At 35.8% G+C, this 17401-nt stretch overlaps 1 protein-coding gene and 1 pseudogene across 1 annotated transcript in view; one reads left to right on the forward strand and one right to left on the reverse strand.

Moving 5' to 3' along the window:
* SPATA5 (spermatogenesis associated 5) overlaps positions 1–17401 on the reverse strand; it is a 236264-nt gene that overhangs the window by 63384 nt on the left and 155479 nt on the right. The gene's annotated exons all lie outside the window — the stretch shown is intronic.
* Positions 12666–13010, forward strand: LOC123638592 (annotated as a pseudogene).

The following is a 17401-nucleotide window of genomic DNA, read 5'->3' on the forward strand; positions in this document are numbered from 1 at the left end:
AACCTTTTCATGAGAAACAATTCGGGATCTTTTAACTTTAGGGTGTAACTAAGTGAGTAGTCATGATATATATTTGTACTATACATGCACACACTCATCCTTTAGATAAATAAACCTTTTGAGATGTGTACATTTGAAATCATGGCCAATATGATCTATGGGGGAAAGAAATTGTTTCCAAAAAGCCAACGAAGTGAGAATTTTATTTTATTTATTCTTAAAAACAAAATCATTATTGGTGCAGTAGGTAATTATCTAACGTGAACATTAAGTCACTACAAATGGTTCAGAAAATAGAAAAATGAGAATTTGCAAAAGTCAAAATTAATTTATTTAAGATAAAACTTTAATTGGAAACAAAGAACCTCATATATCCGTAAAAAAGAGTCCAGAAACATTTTCCTGATCCAAATGAGCTGGGCCTTAAATAATAATATGGGAAAATTTACCAGGTTGAGAAGGTGGGAAAAGGCAAAATGACCACAATATGCACACAAGGAAAGGTATAGCTATGTATAAACCATTCGTGGTGGGGCAAAAGGTTTACCGTGGTTACAATGTAGGGCAGACCAACCCAACAGTTGTACTGGGAATAGATTGGAAGTAGTTTAAGGTATTGCTTCCTTCAGCTTTCAGGAGGGCCAGAAGGCCCAGAGAAGTCAGAGACTTCAAACAGTTACATAGTGACTTCATCTGGTTATTATTCCACATGTGACATGTCATGAAAAGTTTGGGAAGCACTGGAGGAGGACACTCAGGAACATGGGGATATGGAGGTACATGAAGAAAAAAATCCACAGGTGTGACTGTATTATAATACATAAGATGGGTAATGCCAAGGAGTTTGGTCCTTATCTCACAGTCCATAGGAAATTGCAGAAGATTTTTAATCAGGAGGGAGACAGGCTCAATTTTCTGGTTAAGAAAGTAAACGACTCTGGCAGCAGCACGGAGGAAGCACAGGAATGAAGTACAACTTCCAGTTAGGATAATCTCAAGGTCTTAAATTAGAACATGAATAATAGCAGAGGCAGTGAACCCGAAAAGGATGATATAAGAAATGTCTTTGAAGTAGAACTGCCCAATGTTTTCAATTTATTATTAGACATTTTCTCCTTTTGACAATGCCTCTCCACTGTGCAAAGGGAGATAAAGATAAAACAGATTTTCTTTTAAATAGATTTGTAATTATTCTGCAAAGAGAATATCTGCCAAATTATTTTCAACTGTTGGCAATGCTTTTAAAACATTTCAATATGTATTATAGCTATTTAAGCCAATCAGTTCCCCCCACATTTGAGGGAGTCTTTAGTGTTCAGTTTGAGGCTTCACAGAGTAGTTCAATTCCACAGACATTTGCTGAGTATCTACTATGTGCCAGGCACAGGATTAGGTGCTAAGGTTATGACATTCTTTGTTCTGTGAAAAATAATTCTTTCAAAAAGGATTTATGTATGTCAACATCTGAGCATGTTTGTATATTAAAACAAATAAATCAATCAGTCTGTAGGCTATCTCCCTTATGCTGGGCTTGCTGAGTTCTGTAAAAACCTGCAGCACTGTGCAAGAAAAGACTTGATGTATTTGACAGCAGGTGTTCAGGAAAAATGTACCAAAGTAAATGGCAGCAACTGATGATGAGCACGAAAGAAGAGAACAAAAGAAAGACAATTCAGTGCAGGCCCATATACACATACACACACGTCTGTTCTTTTACTAGCATGATATATTCTTCATCCATTCCTATTTTAAAGGGTCCTTTTACAAAGTCAAAACAGTATTTACCTAGAACTTATCCTAATTCTTCCTCTCGTAAAAAGTGAATCTGATTTTTGAATAATTAAAGGAAAAGTGAAAACAATGCAAATTAATCTTTCATATATCTCTATAAAATTCACCCTTTAAAAAGGGTCTCCATAAAATAGAAGGGGGAGAACTTCCTCACGTATTTATATATTTTATGATACTTAAAAATACATAAACTCATAGGTTCTTAATGGGGGGTGAGGAGGTACTACTGGTGGTGGTGAGAAATGATCTGTCTTCTTATTTCTCTAGTATCATCTCCCATTATTTGACCCCTCCATGCCCTTTACTTTCTATTGATACTAAACTCCTCGTAGTTTCCTGAAAAGAGCATATCCTCCACACCTCTGTACCTTTACACATGTGATCTCTCTGGCTGAACAGTCCTGCCCACCCCCAGGCCATGTATTCTAGGAAAATTCTAGTTATTCTTTTAAATCACTTCTGCATACACAAAGAAACTGTTATTTCTTCTCTATCTTACTTCCAAGTATTGTTCACATTTCTGTTGTACATATTATACAACAATATTTGTTTACATATTCTAATGCTTCACTAGATTATAAGGTATTCAAGGGACATGTATTTTTTCCAATTTAAAAAAAAATCAGTTCATCACGATGTAAGATGATTTACCAACAGACGCCTACCAGATACAGGAGTAGATAAGAAATAAATAAGATAGTGGGTGGTACCAAAAACACGTTGCTCAGAATATGAATTTTCTGGATAGCTGAGGTTTTGAATCCATTACAAATCATTTTTAAAAACTTAAAAGAAAAATCTCATATATGCTACATAGAATGGATGATATGGTAAATGTAAATAAAGGTTTTCTTGTTGACTCAAGGTTTTCTTCTCCCCTCCATCATGATTAAACATTCTGTGCTAAAGTTATTAGATGGTAAGGATACAGGATGACAGATTTACACAGTGTGACTTGCATGGGCATCGCAGGACTGATGGGCTGCAGAGCAGTACTGCACAGCTCTGCCTTCATGAATGTTTCCATAGCCACTGAGCTTCACAACAGTGTTTCATTGCTTCTCAACCCAAAGAGACTGATTGTTTCTCTTTTCCATTCCTGCCATCCCAATTTTTTTTAAGGTACAAAATACCAAGCCATATAAAGGTATTTCTTATCAATCCCACCACCTTAGAGTACAGGGCTGTTTTATCCTTTTTGATGCCTTTTTTCCCCCCTCTCAGGCCCACTTCTGAGCTCTGTGACTGTCAATCCTGCATCGGCTTTAGGTGTTCGGTGCACCTTTCTTTTTCCTTGTCTTTGCTGCCTTGTCTGATAATACATATTATAAGGTTTGTCTTTCTTTTTTTAATTTTAACTGTTTCATAGTTCAAAATTCTGGCTCTTTTACTTACTAATTGAATTTTAATATAGTAGTTTTCAACCCTCACTTCAAACCTGAGGTTTAGAACACAGTCTAACCGTGACTCAGTGAGGCTTGTGGGGGACCATGCCCCTCAGTAGGGTTTGGCAAACTATAATCTCTATCGTTGCCTGTTCCTGTAAATAAAGTTGGGTTGGAACACAGCTGTGTTCAGCCATTTATGTATTAATATTATCTATGCTGCTTTCACTCAAAGGACAGCAAAGTTGTTTACTTTTTTGAGACAGAGTTTCACTCTGTCGCCATAGGTAGAATGCACTGGCGTCATCGTAGCTCATTGCAGCCTCAAACTTCTGGGATTAAGTGATCTTCCTGCATCAGCCTGCTAAGTAGCTGGGAGTACAGGCAAATCTCACAACACCTGGCTAAGTTTTCTATTTTTAGTAGAGATGGGGTCTCACTCTTGCTCAGGCTAGTCTTGAACTCCTGAGCTCAAGGGATCCTCCTGCCTTGGCCTCCAAAAGTGCTAAGATGACAGGCATGAGCTACCACATGGGCCACGGACAGCAAAGTTGAGTAGCTGCAAGGTACAAGAGGCAAGGCTTGCAAAGCCTAAAATATTTACCATCTGGCCAAATCCCTTAGAGCAGAGGTCCCCAACCCTTTTGGCACTCAGGACTGGTTTCATGGAAGACAATATTAAAGGTTTTGTAAAAATTGGGGGAAAAATTATGAACTGAGACAAATGTCTTTGTCAGTGGATTACGTTAAAGTTTTCCTCTCTTTTGTAAGAAGTGCTAAAAACATCAGGAATCTAAGTTATATGTATATATTTTCCCCTTTTAAGGTGTTAGCTTAATAAGAGAACACCTCTAGAAAAGATAACAATTATCTGTAATGAAATATAGAACCCGATTCTCCTGGCAATTAATCACCTAGTGCAACCTATAGGCTGTTTCTGACAGATCCAAGGGTTTTGCTTGAATTGTTGGATAAGATGTGCCTGGGCTGGCTTATGAAAAGAGATCCTATGTTTAAAGCCTTTGAAAGTATTTTAACATATATTTACATATACTGGTGTGTGTGTATGAATAAACACTGGAAATGGATTTTTGCATTACACACACACCCCATCTATGAAACTGCAGAACTTATTGCTAAAAATGTAGAAAGAAATAAAAGAGACTTTTCCTTTTTTCCAGCAACAGGGAGCTATCTATCACTTAACAGAGATACTTCCTGTTTTTAAGCAGTTGAGGGGGCATGATTTCCAACCTAAATACTTAGCTTGGCAAGTTAGCGCTATGTTGATAGATGCTTTTATAACTGCTTTTCTTCCACCTTAAATTTCAAATGAAAAGAGAGACAATTAGTTTTTTCTCTCAACTTTTTTTTTAAGGTTAAGGAAAAGAGGAGAGAGAGTAGAGAGGAAAGGGAAGTAAACTATAACCAGAACAGAGGGATGACAGAGGTTAGCATAGCTCTGACAGATATGGCTGCATAATCTCAAACTTTCTCTGAGGGTGGGGGAAGGGAGTGATTTCTCTGTGTGTGTACACACTCTAGCCAAATATTACAAATCTTTACAGGGGAGTGTGAAAGTTGTAACTGCAAGTCTACCACATTCTCTAACAAAGCATTTTTAAAAATCTTTCATGTGGGCCATGGGATTAACACTACTTTAGGCATTACAATGAATAGGACTGTGGGTATATAAAAGTTATAAAGTGGGCAGTTCTGCTTTAATGATTTGAAATGAATGCATTAATTTTGTTTTTAATTACTCATTATTGCTCCTTCATGTCAGTGACATCAGTGTCTTCATTTGTTTTTTTTTTGTTTGTTTGTTTTGGTTTTTTGTTGTAACAAGAAAGATTTCCTTTAGGAAAAGCAAAGTGTTTGCCTGGTTTTCATGATTTCATTGTGATGTTAGAACTGATTTAGACTTAATAGTATGTTTTCATATATTTTATCTAACTTTACATCAGACCAATGATTCTTCTCATCTAAGAACATTCCCTTCCAATCCCACCTATGTCCCATGGTGGAACACTGCACTGCAATTATCCCCCCTCTGCAGTATCTTCAGCTTCTCCTCCATTTGCTCCTTTCCATCAGATATCTTCCACCACGCTAAATGTTCTTACCAAAATAAAATATAATTAAAAAAAAAGATTTTCCTCTCTATCATTGGTTTTACATAATTTAATCATGATGTGTCTTGTGTAATTTTCTTTATGTATATATAGTTTAGGGTTTGTTGAAAAATTTACTTTTCAACAGCAACTTCAAACCAGAATATTAGTGCTAAGAACTTTTGGTGCCTGAAAATGATACTTTTTAGATCAAGGAGACATATGTGCTAAACCTATCCCAGAGTTTTAAAGGAGGATTTTGAAATTTAAAATAACAGACACACAAGAAAGTGTTACGTGTGAGAGCCATTCCTGACATAATGTTCTAACTTATTTTACTAGATCTACAGGATTGAAGAAAAATCCTGTTATCCTGTTAGCTCAGGACAAATTGTATTTCTTACAAAAAGGAGGGCACAACTGAGGCCAGAAACAGAAGTAAAGCAAAAGCTAAAGCTTACCTCTGACCCAGAACCCTTTAGTTCTAAAACACATGAGATCTCCAGTCTGATTGTGGAGCATAACATATGCAGCATAACACATCATCTATTTAAGCTGACAATGAAAAAGGTAAAACTCTAGATCAGTGCTGTACAAAAGAAATACAGTGTGAGCTACAAGGATAATTTTAAGTTTTCTAGAAGCTACACTTTAAGAACTTTAAAAAAAGGTAAAATTCATTTAATATTTTACTTAATCTAATACATCCAAAATGTTGTCATTTAAAAATCAAAGTAAAATTATTTTACATGTTTTTTTGTACAAAGTCTTTGATATCTGGTATATATTTTACACTTAAAACACATTTTGATTTGGACCAGCCATATTTTAGGTGCTCAACAGCCACATGTGGCCAGCCAGTGGCTACCCAGTGGATAGGCAGCTCTAGGTCTAGATGTACAGACATTCACTGAAGAACCTACCCAGAGATACACACCAAGTTGTTAGGACAGTACCTAAATTAACCTTATAAATTCATTAACCAGTCTTATCAACTGTTTTCATATTAACATTTATCAGCTGAAGTATTCAGGTCATTAATAAAATAACAACAAAAAAATCACTGCTAAAAATCACTAGACTCTAGAATATGTGACAACGAAGGTGTGCTTCAAGAAGAATTTTGATTTGTCACTCAGTTATATGCTAAACTCTATTTTAACTCTAGTTTAGGTTTCTAATAGAAGCATTAATTGTCACAGAAAACAAAGAAACCCTGTAAATTATGTAGACTTTTAAAATATCACTTGTTAAGAGAAATATGTAATGGAATTATACTGTTTATACAATATCAGGCCTCAAATTCCTGTCATAGACTCTATAGTGTAGATTCAAGATTTTCAACTCCAATTAAATAATTCAGAGATATGAACAATTTATTAGAGCTTTACATGCATTTTAAGAAACAGGGCCAAGGTTTTCTTGTTAGGTAGGTACTACCTTTAGAAATATTTTATACACACACATATACATATATATACATATATAGAAGTAAAATTATATTTTAATTGGCTGAAATAGGTAAAAAAATGTTTTCCTTAAACTCAAGGATAGAAATTCCATAAGTGTTTGTCTTTCTATATTTATGTTTACATACACAGAAATTATAGGTACATATATTATTCATAGGGATTAAAATATAAACAGAAATTATGCAAATTAATAGTCCCACATTTTGCATTGATTTGGCACACTAAGTACCAATATGGAGAATGGTGGCTAATTCATTTTTGTCATAGATTTAGATATGCGTGGGTGTAGCCCTGGCCACAGCTGACCACTTCCTATTCTCTTGGACATAGACATTAAAATACAAAAATAGCTCCAATAATATTGTCCCTTCCAATTCTCACTCAGGTGGATTTCATCCTTTAAGGCTAAAACTCTGTGAATTGCTGTAGCAAAAAAAAAAAAAAAAAAAAAAAGTCCCATTTCCAAGCTTCTGAAGTTAGAAGCAACAGAAAATAGAAGGTAGGCCCAGTGTATGTCTATGTGTGTGTGTGTATGTATAAAACTATTGTTAAGCAAGATAAATTAATTTGTTAAACAACCAAATAAACATTCAGGAGTCTGGTATTGGTTATCAAAGATAAACAACACCACTGCTGCCTTGAAGGAGGTTATAGGCAATGGAGATGACAAACAAGTAAAGAAAAATTACCATTCAAGATGAGACCTCTTAGAGATATTTAAAAATTTTGTTCTTAAAGGCAAAATCTGTATAACTTTTCAAAACAATAGTCACAACAAAAACCTCTCAATAGTTCAAACTATATAAAGAGATGGAATTCACTTCAGCTCAATAAAGCAGAATTCTCTGTTTTCTTGCACCAGTTGCCTACTTTTATTACACCTGCCCCCAAGCTAGTATAAACAGTAAATGGATTTCTTAATTTCTCCAGTTGCATATTTTCGGTAAGATTCACTATTGTACTTGACAACCAGATTGCTAAAGAGAGGTAAAATTCCTCGGGGGAAGAAACTGTAAAGGAGATCTTAAACTAAAACCCCCAATACACTACTCTGGCCCTGTACTCCTGCTTCTCTAATTCCTGCTTTTTGAAAAGGAAATACTTTAAACAAACTTTTTCAAGTACTTGTACACATCCTGGGCCTCCTGACACCCAAGACTTTAAATTTTACTATCTTGGGCAGAGGTAGTCTAGTAGTATCAGTTCAGATGTGATCCTAAGTCCAAGGGAACCGTTGATGACCTATGCAGCTACAGCTGTGAATATTATGTTCTTTTTTTTCTTCTCAGTGAATAATTCTAAAATGAGTTTAATGCCTAGTATTAATTGAATGGGGAAGTAAAATTAAAAAAAAAAAACTTGTAACTGCTAATGAGTCATATGCTGTACTCCAGGATACCATGTCTCACTCATTTTTAAACTCCTCAGAGTTCGTTACACAAAAATGTGATTATTTCTAAGAATAGCCAAGGGAGAAGCACTAAATGTCTAAGGTAAAGGTTCTGGCATGGATGGAAGGAGTATGACACACAGTCACTCGCTACCTTCTCCAACAGACACTTAAGGGTATTACTCATTTCAGCTGTGTAGAAGTTTTCCTTTTTTTTTTTTTTTTTTTTTTTAATTTTTAACCAAGAGAATTCTACTCTATATATACCAAAAGATAAAACTGTTGAGTCCGAATGAATGGAAAGAGACATTCCCTCTTCCTGAAACTCACTAAGACAATTTTTAAAACATGAGTTCTAAATGATGACAGGAAAACTAAAGACAGTCTTAAAATAGCCACAAAACTCCAGACTTTGCCAATACTCCATTGTATCACCATGCTAACTTCTCTCGTAGGCTCTGTCAACATCTTGGTTTCCCTCCACTTTTTCTACTTTTCTGACAACATTGCTTTTGCCGAGTTAGCTGCTGATGAGACATCTGACCCCCGCCTACCCTTCGAAAAACCATTCAGTCCAGCAGTTATGGAACCAAGAGTGGCTCAGAACTCATTAATGAGGAAGAAGATGGGAGGGGACTATAACTAACATTCACACCCTTTTACATATAAGGAAGTTTAAAACAAATTAAAAGTCACACTGTTAGTAAATAGCAAGGCTATGTACATTTAGTTTCTTTTTAAAATAAAAATAACTTAATTGCTTTTTCTGAATATAAAAGTGATTCATATTTATTAAACAATATTGATACAATGCTGATCAATATTAATGAGAAAGTAAAAATCATCAAAATGATGGCTATGTTAAGATTTTGAGGAACAATTGTCCAGATCATTGTACCATACATAAATGTTATGTTGTTATTCATGCCTGTTTTGCAATCTATTTCCCAGTTAATATAATGCATGGACTTCTTTTAATGTTAATACATATAGATATACATTTCACTATTTTAATAGTTTCTCATTCTGTTATGTAGATATAGTATAATGCAGTAATTGTCAATGCAACTAGATACCATTATTCTTATTTTATAGATTCAATCTTGGATTGCTTGTCTTATATTCTAGAACAAATTCCTAAAAGTAGAATTAGTAGGACAAAAGATGAGTACGTGAAGTTTTTTATTATATATTACCTACCTTCTAGAAAGACTGTGCTAATTTATGCCTCACATTCACTTTTACCTACACACATTTTAAAAAATATTCAGTGATGTCTGATACTGAAAAAAAGACTATGGAATGCCTTCTAGAATCATTCAAGAAAAACTTGTCATACGGCAAATTTCATGACACTGAGGTACAGTGAATATTAATTGTGGTATAGTGTCCTCTTTTACCTAAATTAAAAATACATTTGAAGATTTGGGCTAAACATCTGACTTTAATCAAAAGAAGTCTAAACTTACATAATATTTTTTTTTTTGGTTAGGTTTATAGGAGGTGTGCTTGCATGCATTTGCATGAGTATGTATGTATAAAATTCTGGAAAAGGGAAATGAAATTCAGGAAAGATTTTATTCTATACAGGATATGTACTCGTTAAATATTGTTAGGTCAGAGCTTAGCTTCAGCTTGTATACAAGGATCAACCTGTACATAAGAAACGGTATCAAAACTTCAAATATTGGTAACCTATTTGATACATGCTACTACCATGGCATCCAGTTTTTTTGAAAAGTAAACTACAAATTTTGTAAGTATATGAAGTAAAAAAGGCTGATGCTGGTGATATAGCTTCAAATGCTAGAAGGTTCTATCTAGTAAAAACTCTGTTGGGGAGGTAGGGAAAGAACCTCTTGCAATGTTATGACACTTTATAATATGATTTTACTGTTAAGACCTGAAAGTAACCACTTAACAGGCACTTGCTAAGTATTTTACATGCACTATTTGATTTAATCATATAACAAACCAGTGAAGTATTTTCAATATCCTGATTTTACACGTGATAAAGTTAAGTCTAAAAGAGGCTAAGTAATTTGACCAAGGTCAAACACATTGAAAGAGGAGTAGTGTAGATTTGAAGGCGGCACTCAGATCCAGAGGCCTACCTCTAATCATGGTGTCTTTCCATGCAAATGGCTCTCTAGGTGAAAGTACTTTTGCTGCTTCCTGTAATACAGGTAATCTCTTTAAACTATCTATCTATCTATCCATCCATCTACCTGCCTACTTTAGTTTGGGACTACCCCCCCACACTAATATGTATGTATATCGACTTTAGTTTGGGACTAAAACTGCCATCTGTGGCTTACTCGATGCATGGCTCACACTTATACTAAAAAGAAAAGTCAACCAATATCCAAACTTGATAATTTCCCAGCTAAGGCTGGAAGCCAACATTCCCTAGTTAGCTAAACTCCTTTCAGTGGAATTTTCATATGTTCTTATGGTGTTTATTTTGCCATTATCTTCTGAGGGTACCTAAAAACAAATAAACTAAGAATGTTTCAGTTCTTTGTAAACAATAAATCCTCAAAGGCAAAGGACAAAATGTAACAACTAGAATAGTTAAGATAAGAAAAAGATGGGTGATATGTGTAGGGGGTGAATAGGCAGAAGGTTTCATCTTCCATCTGAGGGTCTGGGTTTTGTGCAGGTAATGAAAAAATAGAGTTACAGACTATTAATCAGGACAAGGTAAAAGAAAAACTTTGGGTAGGCCCTAGAGGCTGTTAAAAACAAGTAACTGGAGAATAAAGCTAAGGTAATAGAAACTAGCGAACGAGGAATGAGGCAAGAATAATCTGTACAGCAAAAAAAGGTATCCTTCCTGACCTCACCTATTTGTTATTTTATTGAGTAATACATACTCATGGTAAAACAGTAGCAACACCAAACAGTACAGAAATGTATATGTGAAAAGCAAATTCTTCTTTCCTTCTTCAATCCATTAATTTCCCTTGGCAGAAACTATTTTCTTCCAGATATTTTCTATGATTAGATAGATACATCTAAACCTGTCCATTAAAAAAACCAGCAGAATGGGATTATACTTTCTTGTTTATAATCTGCTGGTCACAAACATATCAGTCTTTGCCCACAGTGTCTTAAAGTTACCACTTAGTAACTGGATAACCATAGGTTTATTCTAGTGATGCACACATGCCATGCACTTCCCCCGCCCCGAAAAATTGTCTTCCACGAAACCAGTCCCTGTTGCCAATATGGTTGGGGACTGCTGCTCTACTGGGTTCAGAGAACAGGTGGGCAAAGTGCTTTCAGTGATGTAAGTAATAGGATTTTCAAGATTAATCCCATTTTAATACTTATGAGGACCCCAGAAACAAAATTATGTGTTTAAGTAAAAAAATTATTAAATGACTGAAGATTTCTAGACATTTACTCCAAATTGTAAACAATATAACTAACAGTTTTGAAAGATCATTTACTCTTAGCTACAGCTAATTCACCTAAAGATGGTACTTTCCAAGTTGTGTGTTATGACATCTCTATACAAATGTAAGTATTTCTGATCTGCTGGACTAGGTGCTATGCATCCAAAGGACTGAAGCTCTCTATGCTCTCAGACACTGATTTCTTCCCACAGTTTTTTTTTTTTTTTCTGTCTTTCAAACCACTTTCTAAGGCCTTTTCTACCTCATCAACAAAACTGGCATTTGTCAGAGAACATTCTTCTCCCCTGACCAAGCATGTCACGGAAAGTTTTAAAAACAGTTAAGATAGGTATTCTTATCTTGGGGTTCCTGGATGAGTGTCAAGGGATTGGTAAGCAGGTTGAAAATGAAAATAAACTTTATTTATGTACATATGCAATTTCATGGGAAGATGGTCTTTAGCATTAACAAATCAATGTTAAGAATTACTGGCATAAGAGTATACTGGAGACTGGGAAATGAAGATAATAGTAAACTATAAAAATTAAGCTCATTTGCTGGTAAAATGATTTTCTGAGTACAATACTGAATAATGTATACAACATTTCAACTTTTTTTGAGACCCTTTGAGAACAAAAAGCAGTAACACTAATAGGAGAGACACTCTCTTAATCTACCTCTAACTTATTTGACTCCCCAGATTTAATCTCTGTTCTATGTTTCCTCTGTAAAACATTCTGGCTTCTATTGTGATATTAATCACATAATGTCTACCATGATTTGACAGGCAGAAGTTGCATTAAACAATAGGAAAGGAAATTAAGTTGGAAGATCAGAAAATCAGAGTTGGCTAGGATATGGAAAAAAGGGAACCTTTATACACTGTTGACGGGAATGTAAATTAGTATAGCAATTATAGAAAACATTATGAAGGATCCTCAAAAAATAAGAGACAGAACTATTATATGATTCAGCAATCTCCCTACTGGGCATACAGCCAAAGAAAATGAAATCAGCATGCCAAAGGGATAACTGCACTCCCACATTCACTGCAGTAAGGGGCCCCAGAGCCAACTTGGGCTGCTAGCCTGGGCTTCAGAGTCGCAACTGCCATGGCCAGTCAGTCGCAGGAGATCTAGCAGCTGCTGCAGGCTCTGAGGCAGGCCACTGAGAAGGTGTTTGAGGCCCAAAACCAGTGGCTGAAGCAGACCAAGGCATCTCAGGCTGAAATTAAACAGTACCACCTGCAGAGGGAGAAAGAGTTTGAGGCCAAGGTGGCTGTGGTCCTGGGATCCCACAGCAGACACAGCAGTGAAGTGGACAAGGAAGCCCAGAAGAAGATGACCACTCTCCAGATCTACTTCCATCAGAACAGAGATGAAGTCTTGGATGACCTCTTGGACTTTGGCTGCGACATCTGACCAGAAATCCATGAAAACTACCCTATAAGTGGTTAGGAGAAGAAGAAAGAAGTGCCTGTTCCATGGATTGGCATTTTAGATGCCCTTGTGAAGTATGAAGCTTTAGCAAAGCTCAAGCTATGAAAGACATTAAATTATTTCTGTATATTATATAATAGGTCCCTTCACTTTTTTGGAGAGTAGAAAATCTAGCTTTTTTATACAGATTTAGAACTCATGTAAAGATTTCATCTTTTTACCTCATATTTTCTTAGAAATTTAATGGGCATACGTTATCTGTTTTCCTTTTAGTTCAAGCACCATATATATCAATGTTTTTTCTTTCTTAGATCTTTCTTTGAAAAAGGAAAGGGATTAAGTAACTTTTTTCCCTAATACTTTCTTGAAAGTCAAGAGCTTTATCAATGAAAAAGTAGTAAATAGTTATTTGTAACCTGTGTGAAGCCAGCCTGAAAGCAGTCCATCATTCCTGCTAATAGTTAGAACACAAATACTAGTATTAATTGTTTGGGCTGCTTTTAGTTTTTCTTAATCAAAATTACTAGATGACAGAATTCAAGAACTTGTTATATGTATTACTGGGTACACTGATAATCATTTAAAAGTAAAGACTCTTTGTCATGCAAAAAGAAAAGACATGGAATCAACTTAAGTGTCCATCAACAGACAAATGGATAAAGAAAATGTGGTATATATACAGAATGGAATACTACTCAGTCTTTAAAAATGAAATCCTGTCCTTTGTGACAAAATGGATGACCCTGGAGGACTTTGTTAAGTGAAATAAGCTGTGCACAAAAAGACAAATACCACATGATCTCACTTATATGTGGAGTGTAAAAAAGTTGAACTCAGAGAGAGTAAAATGGTGGTCACTAGAGGCTGGGGAAAGGGGGGATTAGGGGGATGTTGGTCAAAGGACACAAAATTTCAATTAGACAGGTGGAATAAGTTCAAGAGACCTATTGTACATGGTGACTATAGCTAATAATAATATACTGTATATTTGAAAATTGCTAAGAGAGTAGATTTTTCAAGTATTCTCATCCAAAATAAGTATGTGAGATAATGTATATGTTAACAGCTTCATTTACTCATTCCATAATGTGTACTTATATCAAAATATCATATATACCATAAATATATACATTTTTTACTTGTTAAAAAAAACAGAAAGAAAATTAGTCAGGGTCCTGGCAGGGGTTTTGAAGACAAATCAATTTAGAGAATATTTCCAGAAGAGTTGGAAAGGTTAAGGTATGCTGAGGGAACCAAATTCTAGCAACTGCAGGAAGTGATTACTGCTTAGGAGTTGGAATGAGTAAGGGGAAGGAGAGAGTATTATCAAAGTCCAAACAAAGCTGAAGCTGTTGAGGAAATGGGGTGAAGGGTCAAAGGACAAGAGATGTAGTCATAAAGGGACACAGCCAATGCTAGAATTGAGGGTTCAGGGCAGGAAGGGAGCAGGAAGACATATCCTGACCTCTTTCACCTCCTCCTCCTTTCTAATCTCTTGTTGATACTTCCCATTGGCTGAACCCAATAGAATGGAATCCAGGGCTATACAGTCCATAGGGTCACCTCAAGCCCCCTTACCCTCCTTATACAGACATTCACAGACAACACTAATAAAGGAAAGAAGAGATCTGGGGAGTGGGAGAATATGAGTTGAATAAAAACCTCAAACTGCTTCCCTCTGCTCTCACATCACAACAATCAACATAAAAGACTTCTGTGACCCCAAACTATGAGGGGATTTCCCCCATCACCTAGTTATCTATTGGTCAATTCTACAGTGGACACCAGCTGGGTGGCTTTCAATTCAATGCTGAAACTGTCTACACCTGAAGACAGCACCAGATCCCACAGGTTGAAAGCTCAGTCTCACAAGACTGAGCCTCACTTCAAATGCCAATCACAAGCCCTATGTTGTTTTACCTGTGCTTCTGGCCTACAGGCTATAAATTGGGGTTCCCATGACCTCCTCCTTAGGTTCGATTCATTTGCTGGAGCAGATCACATAACTCAGGGAAACACTTATGTTTACCAGGTTATTATAGTGGGCATTACAAAGGATATACAGATGAAAAGGTGCATAGTGCAGGGTATGGGGGAAGGGGCGTAGAGCTTCCATGCCCTTCCCAGGCATGCCATCCTCTAGGAACCTGCATGTGATCAGCCATCCTAGAAGCTCTCCAAACCCAGTGCTTTTTGGGATTTTACGGAGGCCTCATTACATAGGCATGATTGATAAAATCGTTGGCCATCTCCCCTCCCCAGAGGTTGCGGGGTGAGCTGAAAGTCCCAACCCTCTAAACATGTCTCCTTCTTTCCTATGACCAGCCCCCATCCTGAAGATACCTATAGGCTGCCAGCCATTAGTCAACTCATTAGTATACAAAAAGATATCACTTTGAAGATTCTAAGGATTTTAGGAGTTATATGCCAGGAAACAGGGTCAAAGATCAAAAGTATATTCTACAAAATCACACAGGAGAATAACCAGCTCATTGAACTAAACAATGGCTATCCTTAATGTTGTCTGATAAGAATCACTTTAGTATCCTTTTGGAGAATAGCCCTAATCCTCTTCATTACCTCAAAGACTTCATTATCTTCCATCCAAAAAACCACTGATGGTTAGTTTTGTAAACTCTTACAAAACTTCTGGATGGAGAGTCTAGAGGTTAGCTCCTATAGTGTTGTTAACTGCTAACATACAAAAATTGGGTCTCATATTACTTATCCAAATCAATGGCTAATTAAGCAATTTGCTTACATAGGTCTACCTAATTTGTTTTTTACAAATAGTCCAGATATTGTGGTCTGGGTTTATGGTTTATGAACCAAGAGGCTTCATTAAACCTGTTCCTTCCTTGTGCTTTTGGTATCTTATCTAAGGATCTACTGCCACATCCAAAGTCATTGAGATTTGTCCATGTTTTTCTCAAATAGTTGTAAGATTTTAGCTGTTATACTTAGGCCACTGATCCATTTTGAATTAATTTTGTATATGGTATGAAGAAGGGGTCCAACTTCATTTTTTGCACATGGAAAGCCAGTTGTCCCAGCACCATCAGCTGAAGAGTCTATTATTTCCCCAAGGGTCTTGAAACCCTTGTCAATATTCAGTTGGCCATATATTTATGGGTTTATTTCTGGACTCTTAATTCTGTTCCATTGGTCTATAGATAGTCTATCCTTATGCCAGTTTCACACTATTTAGATTACTGTAGCTTTGTAGTAAGTTTTGAAATTGAGAAGTCCTCCAACTTTGTTCTTCTTTTTAAACATTGTTTTGGCTATTCAGGGCCCCTTGCATTCCATATGAATTTGAGGATCGGCCCTCTCATTTCTGGAAAAAAAGTCGCTGAAATCTTGATAGGGATTGCATTGAACCTGTAGATTAACTTTGGGTAGTACCTACATCTTAACAATATTAAGTCTTTTAATCCATGAACATGAGATATCTATTTAAGACTTCTTTAATTTCTTTCGGAATGTTTTGTAGTTTTCGGCATACAAGTATTTAACCTTGGGTAAATTTATTACTAAGTATTTTATTTTTTTGAATGATAATGTAAATGGAATTGTTTTCTTAATTTCATTTTCAGATTGTTCACTGCATGTATAGAAACACAACCAAAAGTAATGTGAGTGCAGCTAATGACACATGATGGCCAGGATGTGACGTAACACTTGAGGGAATACTCTATTGTTTTTATCTAGAACAGTTAATGCAAAAGTGACCTAACAGCTAATTTTCAATAGAATTCTCTAGGGTATTTTAAGCCTTCATTCACTATTTCCTTCATTTATTATTTTCTAATTCATTTTTTCCACTCTAATATGAGTTAAGACTCACTGCTTCAGTATCCTATGCTTCCAGGAGGATGGCAGTTTGGATATGCTTGGTTCAGCTATCATATTGAAGTAGACTTTTGTGTGAGCTTCATTTACTGCATAACTCTACTCATTTACTGAAGTCATTCAGTAAATGAAATATACAAGAAAGCCAAATTATCTACTTGATTCCATGAGATAAGCTAGAGTAAAAAGCTCTAGCAAATTTCCCAATACTTTTTATTAATTCTTTTGCAGCAAATCCTGACTTCAGAAATATTTACAAAAGGATGGGTGGAAAATACAATGAGGAGTAACTGACTGTATAGCATAATAGAAAAAACTACTGTCAGATGATACAAAAAGGATTTGCAAATTGTATCTCACATAACGGTATTTGGAGACAGGGATTAAAACTTCCTATAGAGGTAGAGGGGCCAGACAGGGCATTTGTCTAAAACACCACCATATTGGACCTGTTTACCTCACAACACTTCAATATGTCTTTCTTGCTACTTTTCAGGTTTTCTAATAGCTATTCCTGGATATCACCTAATGAAGTAGATTTGAATTCCAATTCAGAA

The sequence above is a fragment of the Lemur catta genome, chromosome 5 (genome assembly GCF_020740605.2).
Source record: "Lemur catta isolate mLemCat1 chromosome 5, mLemCat1.pri, whole genome shotgun sequence".
NCBI lineage: Eukaryota > Metazoa > Chordata > Mammalia > Primates > Lemuridae > Lemur > Lemur catta.